Source organism: Tachyglossus aculeatus, chromosome 11 (assembly GCF_015852505.1).
Source record: "Tachyglossus aculeatus isolate mTacAcu1 chromosome 11, mTacAcu1.pri, whole genome shotgun sequence".
Classification (NCBI taxonomy): domain Eukaryota; kingdom Metazoa; phylum Chordata; class Mammalia; order Monotremata; family Tachyglossidae; genus Tachyglossus; species Tachyglossus aculeatus.
Genome location: NC_052076.1, coordinates 31,739,692 through 31,748,784, shown reverse-complemented (window position 1 = coordinate 31,748,784; position 9,093 = coordinate 31,739,692). Strand labels below are relative to the sequence as shown.

Here is a 9,093-nt window from a genome sequence, read left to right as displayed (position 1 = left end):
ATCCCTGTCCCACATGGGGCTCACAGTCTTAATCCTCACTTTTACAGAATGAGGTAACTGAGGCACAGAGAAGTGAATTGCCCAAGGTCACCCAGGAGGCAAGATTTAGAACCCAGGTCCTTCTGACTCCCAGGCTGGGGCTTTAGCTACCGTTCATTCATTCATTCAATTGTATTTATTGAGCGCTTACTGTGTGCAGAGCGCTTGGGAAGTACAAGCTGGCAACATATAGAGACGTTCCCTACCCAACAGTGGGCTCACAGTCTAGAAGGGGGAGATAGAGAACAAAACAAAACATATTAACAAAATAAAATAAATAGAATAAATATGTACAAATAAAATAAATAGAGTAATAAATACATACAAACATATATACATATATACAGGTGCTGTGGGGAGGGGAAGGAGGTAAGGCGGGGGGATGGAGGGGGGAGAGGAAGAAGAGGGTTCAGTCTGGGAAGGCCTCCTGGAGGAGGTGAGCTCTCAGTAGGGCCTTGAAGGGAGGAAGAGAGCTACCTTGGCAGATGTGCGGAAGGAGGGCATTCCAGGCCAGGGAGATGATGTGGGCCAGGGGTCGACGGTGGGACAGGTGAGAACGAGGCCCAGTGAGAAGGTTAGCAGTAGAGGAGCGGAGGGTGCGGGCTGGGCTGTAGAAGGAGAGAAGGGAGGTGAGGTAGGAGGGGGCGAGGTGATGGAGAGCCTTGAAGCCGAGGGTGAGGAGTTTCTGCCTGATATGTAGGTTGATTGGTAGCCACTGGAGATTTTTGAGGAGGGGAGTAACATGCCCAGAGCGTTTCTGGACAAAGACAATCCGGGCAGTGGCGTGAAGTATGGATTGAAGTGGGGAGAGACAGGAGGATGGGAGATCGGAGAGGAGGCTGATACAGTAATCCAGACGGGATAGGATGAGAGCTTGAATGAGCATGGTAGTGGTTTGGATGGAGAGGAAAGGGCAGATCTTGGCAATGTTGGGGAGGTGAGACCAGCAGGTTTTGGTGATGGCTTGGATGTGAGGGGTAAATGAGAGAGCGGAGTCGAGGATGACACCAAGGTTGCGGGCTTGTGAGACGGGAAGGATGGTAGTGCCATCAACAGTGATGGGAAAGCCATGCTGCTTCTTTGTGTGTCCGGAATTGTGTCTGCCATGATTATATGGTATCTACCCCAGGATAGTGCTTGATACATATAATAAGCGCTTATGAAATACCACAACTAAACTGATTTCCTGAGCTGCCCCTCCACCCAGCACAGAATGGATTCCCAATCCTGGTCTGGGAGAAAGGGTGATTCTGCTCTGGTTCAGACCGGTTAGTGGAGGCTCAGAGAGGTGTGGTGACTAGGCCGAGGTTACACAGTACATATTCTATCCATTTTGTTAACGATGTGCATCTAGCTTTAATTCTATTTGTTCTGACGACTTGACACCTGTCCACATGTTTTGTTTTGTTGTCCATCTCGCCCTTCTAGACTGTGAGCCCGTTGTTGGGTAGGGACTGTCTCTATATGTTGCCAACTTGTACTTCCCAAGCGCTTAGTACAGTGCTCTGCACACAGTAAGCGCTCAATAAATACGATTGAATGAATGAATGAATGAATGAAGGTGTGGAGGACACGGCCAGCCTGGTGCTCAGTCCACCCCGCCTGGGGCAGACAAGCCGAGGTCCAGGGGTCCTGTCCGGGGGCAAGGGAGCGGGTGACCACAGCAGACTGGAAAGAAGGGGGCCAGTTCTGTCTGCCCTGTGTCCCGGGATGGGGGAGCTGACGATCCCTGGGGCCTGAGAGGGGAAATCAGCCCCATGTGCCAACACTGGGGGAGGGGGCGGGCAAGTCATGCCGACCCCGGGTTGGCCACGAGGTGACCTGCCAACCCAGAACCTCTCCCACCCCTTGGAAGTTTGGGGATTGGGGGACGGAGGAGAGACGACAAGAAACAGAGAATGAGAGAAAAAGAGAGAGATAAAATGAGAGAAAAAGAGAGAATAAGAAAGAGAGAGAATAAGAGAGAGAGAAGAGAGAGAGAGAAAGCAGTGTGGCTTAGTGGAAAGAGTCGGGCTTGGAAGTCAGAGGATGTGGGTTCTAAACCCAACTCTGCCATTTATAATAATAATACAATAGCATTTATTAAGCGCTTACTATGTGCCAAGCACTGTTCGAAGCGCTGAGTTGTGTGACTTTGGGCAAGTCGTTTCACTTCTCTGGGCCTCAGTTACCTCATCTGTAAAATGGGGATGAAGACTGTGAGCCCCACGTGGGACAACCTGATGACCTTGTATCTACCCCAGCTCTTAGAACAGTGCTTGTCACATAGTAAGCCCTTAACAAATACCATTATTATTATTATTTATCATTATTAGAGATAGAGAGAAGTAAACCATCCTCCTGCCTACCTTAGAGAGCAACTGCGATGCCCTCTTTCCCTCTTGCCTCCCCGGATGGTTTCCACACCTGGCCAGGGTCTGGGGTGGGGTCTGGGATCTAGGACAGGGGCCACGGTGCTGCACGGCAGGGTGGAGGGGCCTCGGAAAGAGCCGAATTCGCCCCCCACCCGGCAACTAGCCTCCGCGGGGACGAGGTAAGGGGGGTGGGGAGGGGTCCTAAGGACATCCGAGCCGGGCCTCGTCCCCCCTCCGCATTGTTCATTCATTCATTCAATCGTATTTATTGAGCGCTTACTGTGTGCAGAGCACTGTACTAAGCGCTTGTTCTCCTGGCTCGTGAAAACTGCAGGCTGCGGCAGGAGGGAGGGAGGGTAGACTGCCACCCTGGTGTCCAGAACCGCTGAGCTCTGAGATTCACAAGTGAGGAAAACTGGGGGCCACCCCCAACACCCCCCTTCCACCTTCCACACCCCCTAACCCACCTCCCCACCTGGAGTCACAGAAAGAGGAGATGTGGCTATCCGCAAGGCTGGGGGAGAGGGCCCGGAGCCAGGGGGATGGCCCAGATGACCTCATCCCTTCCAGCTAGAGAGGGCTGGTTCCTTGGGGATAATAATAATCATAATAACAATAATAATAATGGCATTTGTTAAGCGCTTACTATCTGCCAAACACTGTTCTAAGTGCTGGGGAGGATACAAGGTGATCAGGTTGTCCCACATGGGGCTTACAGTCTTCACCCCCATTTTACAAATGAGGGAACTGAGGCACAGAGAAGTGAAGTGACTTGCCCAAAGTCACACAGCTGACAAGTGGTGGAGCCGGGATTAGAACTCATGACCTCTGACTCCCAAGCCTGGGCTCTTTCCACTGAGCCCCGCTTCTTCTCTAAGCATGGCCTAGTAGCTGGAGCATGGGCCTGGGAGTCAGAAGGTCATGGCTTCTAATAATAATATAATGCTGATGGTATTTGTTAAATGCTTACTATGTGCCAAACACTGTTCTAAGCACTGGGATAGATACAAGGTAACCAGGTTGTCACACAGGAGGCTCACAGTCTTAATCCTCATTTTTACAGATGAGGTAACTGAGACACAGAGAAGTTAAGTGACTTGCCCAAAGTCACACTGCTGACAAGTGGTGGAGGCAGGATTAAGCGCTTAGTACAGTGCTCTACACACAGTAAGTGCTCAATAAAAATGATTGAATGAATGAATGAATTAGAACCCACACCTCTGATCCCAGCTTTGTGAGAACTTGGGCAAGTCACTTCACTTCTCTGGGCCTCAGTTACCTCATCTGTAAAATGGGGGTGAAGACTGTGAGCCCCATGTGGGACAGGGACTGTGTCCAACCCGATTTGCTTATATTCACCCCCAGCACTTAATACAGTGCCCGGCACATAGTAAGCATGTAACAAATATGTTACATATGTTAAATATGTTACATATGTTAAATATGTTAAATATGTTACATGCTGCTTTGTTGGAGCAGCATGGCTCAGTGGAAAGAGCGCGGGCTTCAGAGTCAGAGGTCATGGGTTTGAATCCCACCTCCCCCACATGTCTGCTGTGTGACCTTGGGCAAGTCGCTTCACTCCCCTGTGCCTCCGTTCCCTCATCTGTAAAATGGGGACTAAGACTGTGAGCCCCACATGGGACAACCTCATCTCCTTGTATTCCCCCCAGCGCTTAGAACAGTGCTTTGCACATAGTAAGTGCTTAACAAATACCAATATTATTATTATTATTATTATTAAATACCACAATAATTATTATCCCATCATATGCTGTTCAGTCAACTGCCAGAGGCAGCAGTGGAATGGAGGAAACCCTTTTCTTCCCCTCCCCCTCCCTCAGTCTTCCCTTCCCTATCCTACCTCCCTCCCGACTCCAGCAAGGCTCTGTTTATCCAACACATAATAATAATAATAATAATAATAATAATAATAATAATAATAATATTTGTTAAGCATTTACTATGTGCAAAGCACTGTTCTAAGCACTGGGGAGGTTACAAGGTGATCGGGTTGTCCCTCAGGGGGCTCACAGTTTTAATCCCCATTTTACAGACAAGGGAACTGAGTCACAGAGAAGTGACTTGCCCAAAGTCACACAGCTGACGGTTGGCAGAGCTGGGATTTGAACCCATGACCTCTGACTCCAAAGCCCATGCTCTTTCCATTGAACCACGCTGAAAGCCACAGTGGCTCAGGCCCTTCCTGACTAAGGAGTCTTCTTGGGTGGGGAAATTTGAGATAGGTCCAAGTAGCAGGGGAGGGGGTCTTTATGAGCTTTCCTGGGTAGGCCAAGAACCCAGAGAAGCAGTGTGGCTAAATGGATAGAGCACAGGCCTGGGAGTCAGAAAGATCTGGGCTCTAGTCCCGGATCTGCCACTTGTCTACTGTGTGACCTTGGGCAAGTTACTTCACTTCTCTGTGCCTCAGTTACCTCATCTGGAATATGGAGATTATGACTGTGAGCCCCAAGTGGGACATGGACTTTGTCCAACCTGATTACCATATATCTATCCCTGCGCTTAGAACAGTGCCTGGCACAGAGAAAGTGCTTAACAAATACCATTAAAAAGAAAAGCAGCCCAAAGGGCTACAATCCATCCTTCAATCAGTCAAGGAAGGATACATCCACTTCATAGCCTACTGAGTCAGTCTCCCCACCTCCCAGCCACATACCCGCCTTGAGCCCCAGTCACTGATACCACTACAGAAGCAGCGTGGCTCAGTGGAAAGAGCCTGGGCTTTGGAGTCAGAGGTCATGGGTTCAAATCCCAGCTCCTCCACTTGTCAGCTGTGTGACTTTGGGCAAGTCACTTCACTTCTCTGTACCTCAGTTCCCTCATCTGTAAAATGGAGATTAAGACTGTGAGCCCCATGTGGGACAACCTGATCACCTTGTAACCTCCCCGGAGCTTAGAACAGTGCTTTTCACATAGTAAGTGCTTACTAAATGCCATTATTATTATTACACCCTCCCCTCACCGGCAAAGAGGACCCACTGTGCTTAGAGAACTGTACTAAGCACTTGGGAGACCACACCAGCAACAAAGCCCTCAGGGAGTTGACAGTCCCTGAGGGGACACAAACAAAATTTATTTATAAATAGTGGGAGGGGGGAGGAAGAAGAAGGATAGAGCAGTAAGTAATTCCAATACATCAAGATGGAATAGCTGCATAAAAACAAGGATAAACAAATATATTGATAAGTGTATAAATAAAAACACCTTTATGTACAGTAAGACCTGGCTTAGGGGCCCTAGTCCAGGCAGTTTGTGGAGTTTGGGTTAGATGCATACATAAAACATTCTTCTCAGGGAGTCACAGGGTGGGTGTGTTCAAAGACTGGGGAATTGACCGGATGACCTCAGGAGTGACCTTCCAATTTTGAAATTCTAGGATTTCTGGCATTCAAAGAATGTATCCAGCATTCACTTGTATATAGGTGCATGAGAGTGGACATGCATGCATGTATGCTTGCATTCATGGGACTTGTGTGTGTGCACATGCCCCACCTCTCACGTCTTCCTTTCCATCGGTCTTGAGGGTGACATTTCTGCCCACATTTGGGACAGTACCTTTGCCCAGCCTTGGATTGCAGACAAGAAATAAGAGCTATCCATTTGTGCCAGCACGAGCTAAAGATTTCCTATAAAGTGCCCACGTTCCCAGTCCAGGGGAATGGATTTCACTGCAGGAAAAAAAAAATGCATGCAGCTGGGCCAGCAAAGTGGAGGGAGATATCGGCCAGTAATGATTCTCTGAGTATGGCCCCCCTGCTGTCTGCCGACATTTCCCGACATCTCCTCACCTTGGGGGTCAGAAGGGGGATCCCCAGGGCCTTCACAAGCTGGGGGGAAGGCTCTATGCCCCAGGAAGGCCCAAGCCCCCTCACCTCCCTCCACTCATTTTGAGCGGAGCAGAATAAAGAGGAAAATGAGGTCCAGGGAAGTTAAGTGACTTGCTCAAAGTCACACAGCAGGCAACTGGCAGAGCTGGGATTAGAATCCAAGTCTTTTGGCTCCCAGGCCCATGCTGTTTCCACTAGGCCACGCTGTTCCGGGAGGATGGGAAGGTTGATGATGATGATGATGATGTGTTGGTGGTGGTGATGATGGTGATGTGATAATGATGATGTGATGGTGATGATGATCAAGATGATGTGGTGGTGATAGCGATGGGAGTGGTGATGGTGACAGTGATTGTGAGAAAAATGGTAACAGTGATGTGATGCTGATGATCATGTCGATGTGAAGGTGATGATAGTGATCATGCCTGTGGTGGTGGTAGGGGTGGTGATAGTGATCATGATTTGTTGTCGAATTGTACTTTCCAAGCACTTAGTACAGTGCCCTGCACACAGTAAGCACTCCATAAATACGATTGAATGAATGACGATGATGGTGATGATGTGAGGGCAATTAATCAGTGGCATTTTTTGAGTCCTCTCTCAGGGCCGCACCTGGAGAGTTTCCAGTACTCTACCAGTCTCGGGTATGGGAGGAAGAGTCAAGCAGAAGCACATCCATTCCATTCCTAGCTTGGGCAGTGGCTAGCAAGTGGAAGGCAATCTGCTACAAGGCAAAACTCACTCGTGGTGGGCAGTAGCAGCATGGGAGAGAGTCGAGGGCAGAGACTCAAGGTTACTGTGCAGAAGGAGGCAATGGTAAACCACTTCCATATTTTTACCAGGAAAACTCTATGGGTACACTACCAGAATTCATTCATTCATTCATTCAATCGTATTTATTGAGCGCTTGCTTTGTGCAGAACACTGTACTAAGCGCTTGGGAAGTACAAGTTGGCAACATATAAAGATGGTCCCTATCCAACAACGGGCCCACAGTCTAGAAGGGGAAGACAGACAACAAAACAAAACATATAGACAGGTTTCAAAGTCGTCAGAACAAATAGAATTAAAGCTATATGCACATCATTAACAAAATAAATAGAATAGTATCAATCAATCAATCGTATTTATTGAGTGCTTACTGTGTGCAGAGCACTGTACTAAGTGCTTGGGAAGTACAAGTTGGCAACATATAGAGACAGTCCCTACCCAAAAGTGGGCTCACAGTCTAGGAGGGGGAGACAGAGAACAAAACCAAACATATTAACAAAATAAAATAGAATAGATATGTACAAGTAAAATAAATCAATCAATAAATAGAGTAATAAATATGTACAAACATATATACATATATACAGGATAGTAAATAGTAAATATGTACAAGTATAATTGTGGATGGAGAGTGGGGCGTTTTGGGAGAGATGTGTCCGTAGTGTCACTATGGGTCGGAAATGACTCAACGGCATAAGACAAGACAATTTTTGAATGCTTACTGTGTGCAGAGCACTGTACTATGCACTTGGGAGGGTACAGTACGAAAGAGTTGGAGGACACATTCCCTGCCCAGAGCTTACAGTCTAGAGGAAATGGTGATAGTGATGATGATACTGCTCATGATGATAGGGGAGGTGGTTTCAATCAATGGTATTTATTGAGTGCTTTCTGTGTGCAGAGCATTGTATTAAGCATTTGGGAGAGTCTTGTCTTATGCCTTCGAGCTGACTCCGAATCATAGCGACACCATGGACACATCCCCCGCAGAATGCCCCACTCTCCATCTGCGATCATTCTGGTAGTGTATCCATAGAGTTTTCTTGGTAAAAATTCTGAAGTGGTTTACCATTGCCTCCTTCCATGCAGTAAACTTGAGTCTCTGCCCTTGACTCTCTCCCATGCTGCTGCTGCCCACAGCGGGTGAGTTTTGACTTGTAGCAGATTGCCTTCCACTCGCTAGCCACTGGCCAAGCTAGGAATCGAATGGGTATGCCTCTGCTTGACTCTCCCTCCCATAGCCGAGACTGGTAGAGTGCTGGAAACTCTCCAGATGCGACCCTGAGAGAGGTCTGGGAGAGTACAATACAACAAAGTTGGTAGACACATTCCATGCCCTCAAGGAGCTTCCAGTCTAGAGGTGGTATGGGACAAAGCCGGGTGTCTCCATTTTCCAGTGACTCCATTTTGCAGTGAAAAGGCACTTATTTAGTGCCTCCAATCTGGCCTATCCAAAGATGTGAGACATTTGCAGTCAAGACACAGAACCTCAACTGGCAAATTTCCTGCCGAGGGAAAGGAAGCAGTCGCGTACCCTTCTCACCTTCCTTATCTCTAATAGTCAGATGGAGGAAGGTGAGGACACAGGTCCCTGCCCTTGAGGGGCTGACAATCTGATGGGGGAGACAGGGTGCACATACACACACATACACACACACACACACACACACACACACACACACTCACTCAAAAGACAGAGGCAGAGAAAACTACTCGGTCTGATTTTCCATCATTGCTGAGGAATCATTGGAACAATGGGAATGATTGGAGCCTGGGGAAGAAGCAGGAGGGGAGGGATTAATCCGACTCTTGCCAACTGAGCTCCCAAGTGCCCCAGGGGCAGGGCAGGACAGGAAATCACCCTATGGCAAAGACAAGGGCTTTCTTACTATTAGCCTGTGAACCTGTCTTCTAGACTGTGTGCCCATTATTGGGCAGGGATTGACCCTACCTAATACCTAACTGTACTTTCCAAGTGCTTAGTACAGTGCTCTGCACATAGTAAGTGCTCAATAAATACAATTGAATGAATTGAATGAATGAAGATCAAATCTTCTCCAAGAGGCCTTCCTGGATTGAGC

General features: G+C 48.1%; 2 non-coding genes across 2 annotated transcripts; one reads left to right on the top strand and one right to left on the bottom strand.

The window, feature by feature from the left end:
• The first annotated feature begins 6,835 nt into the window (after window positions 1-6,835).
• On the top strand, window positions 6,836-6,973 carry LOC119935245. Its single transcript, XR_005453132.1, has one exon. It is a non-coding gene; the product is annotated as a small nucleolar RNA SNORA7 (small nucleolar RNA).
• A 1,192-nt stretch (window positions 6,974-8,165) lies between these two features.
• On the bottom strand, window positions 8,166-8,303 carry LOC119935231. The gene has a single exon (XR_005453119.1). It is a non-coding gene; the product is annotated as a small nucleolar RNA SNORA7 (small nucleolar RNA).
• Between the last annotated feature and the right edge of the window lie 790 nt (window positions 8,304-9,093).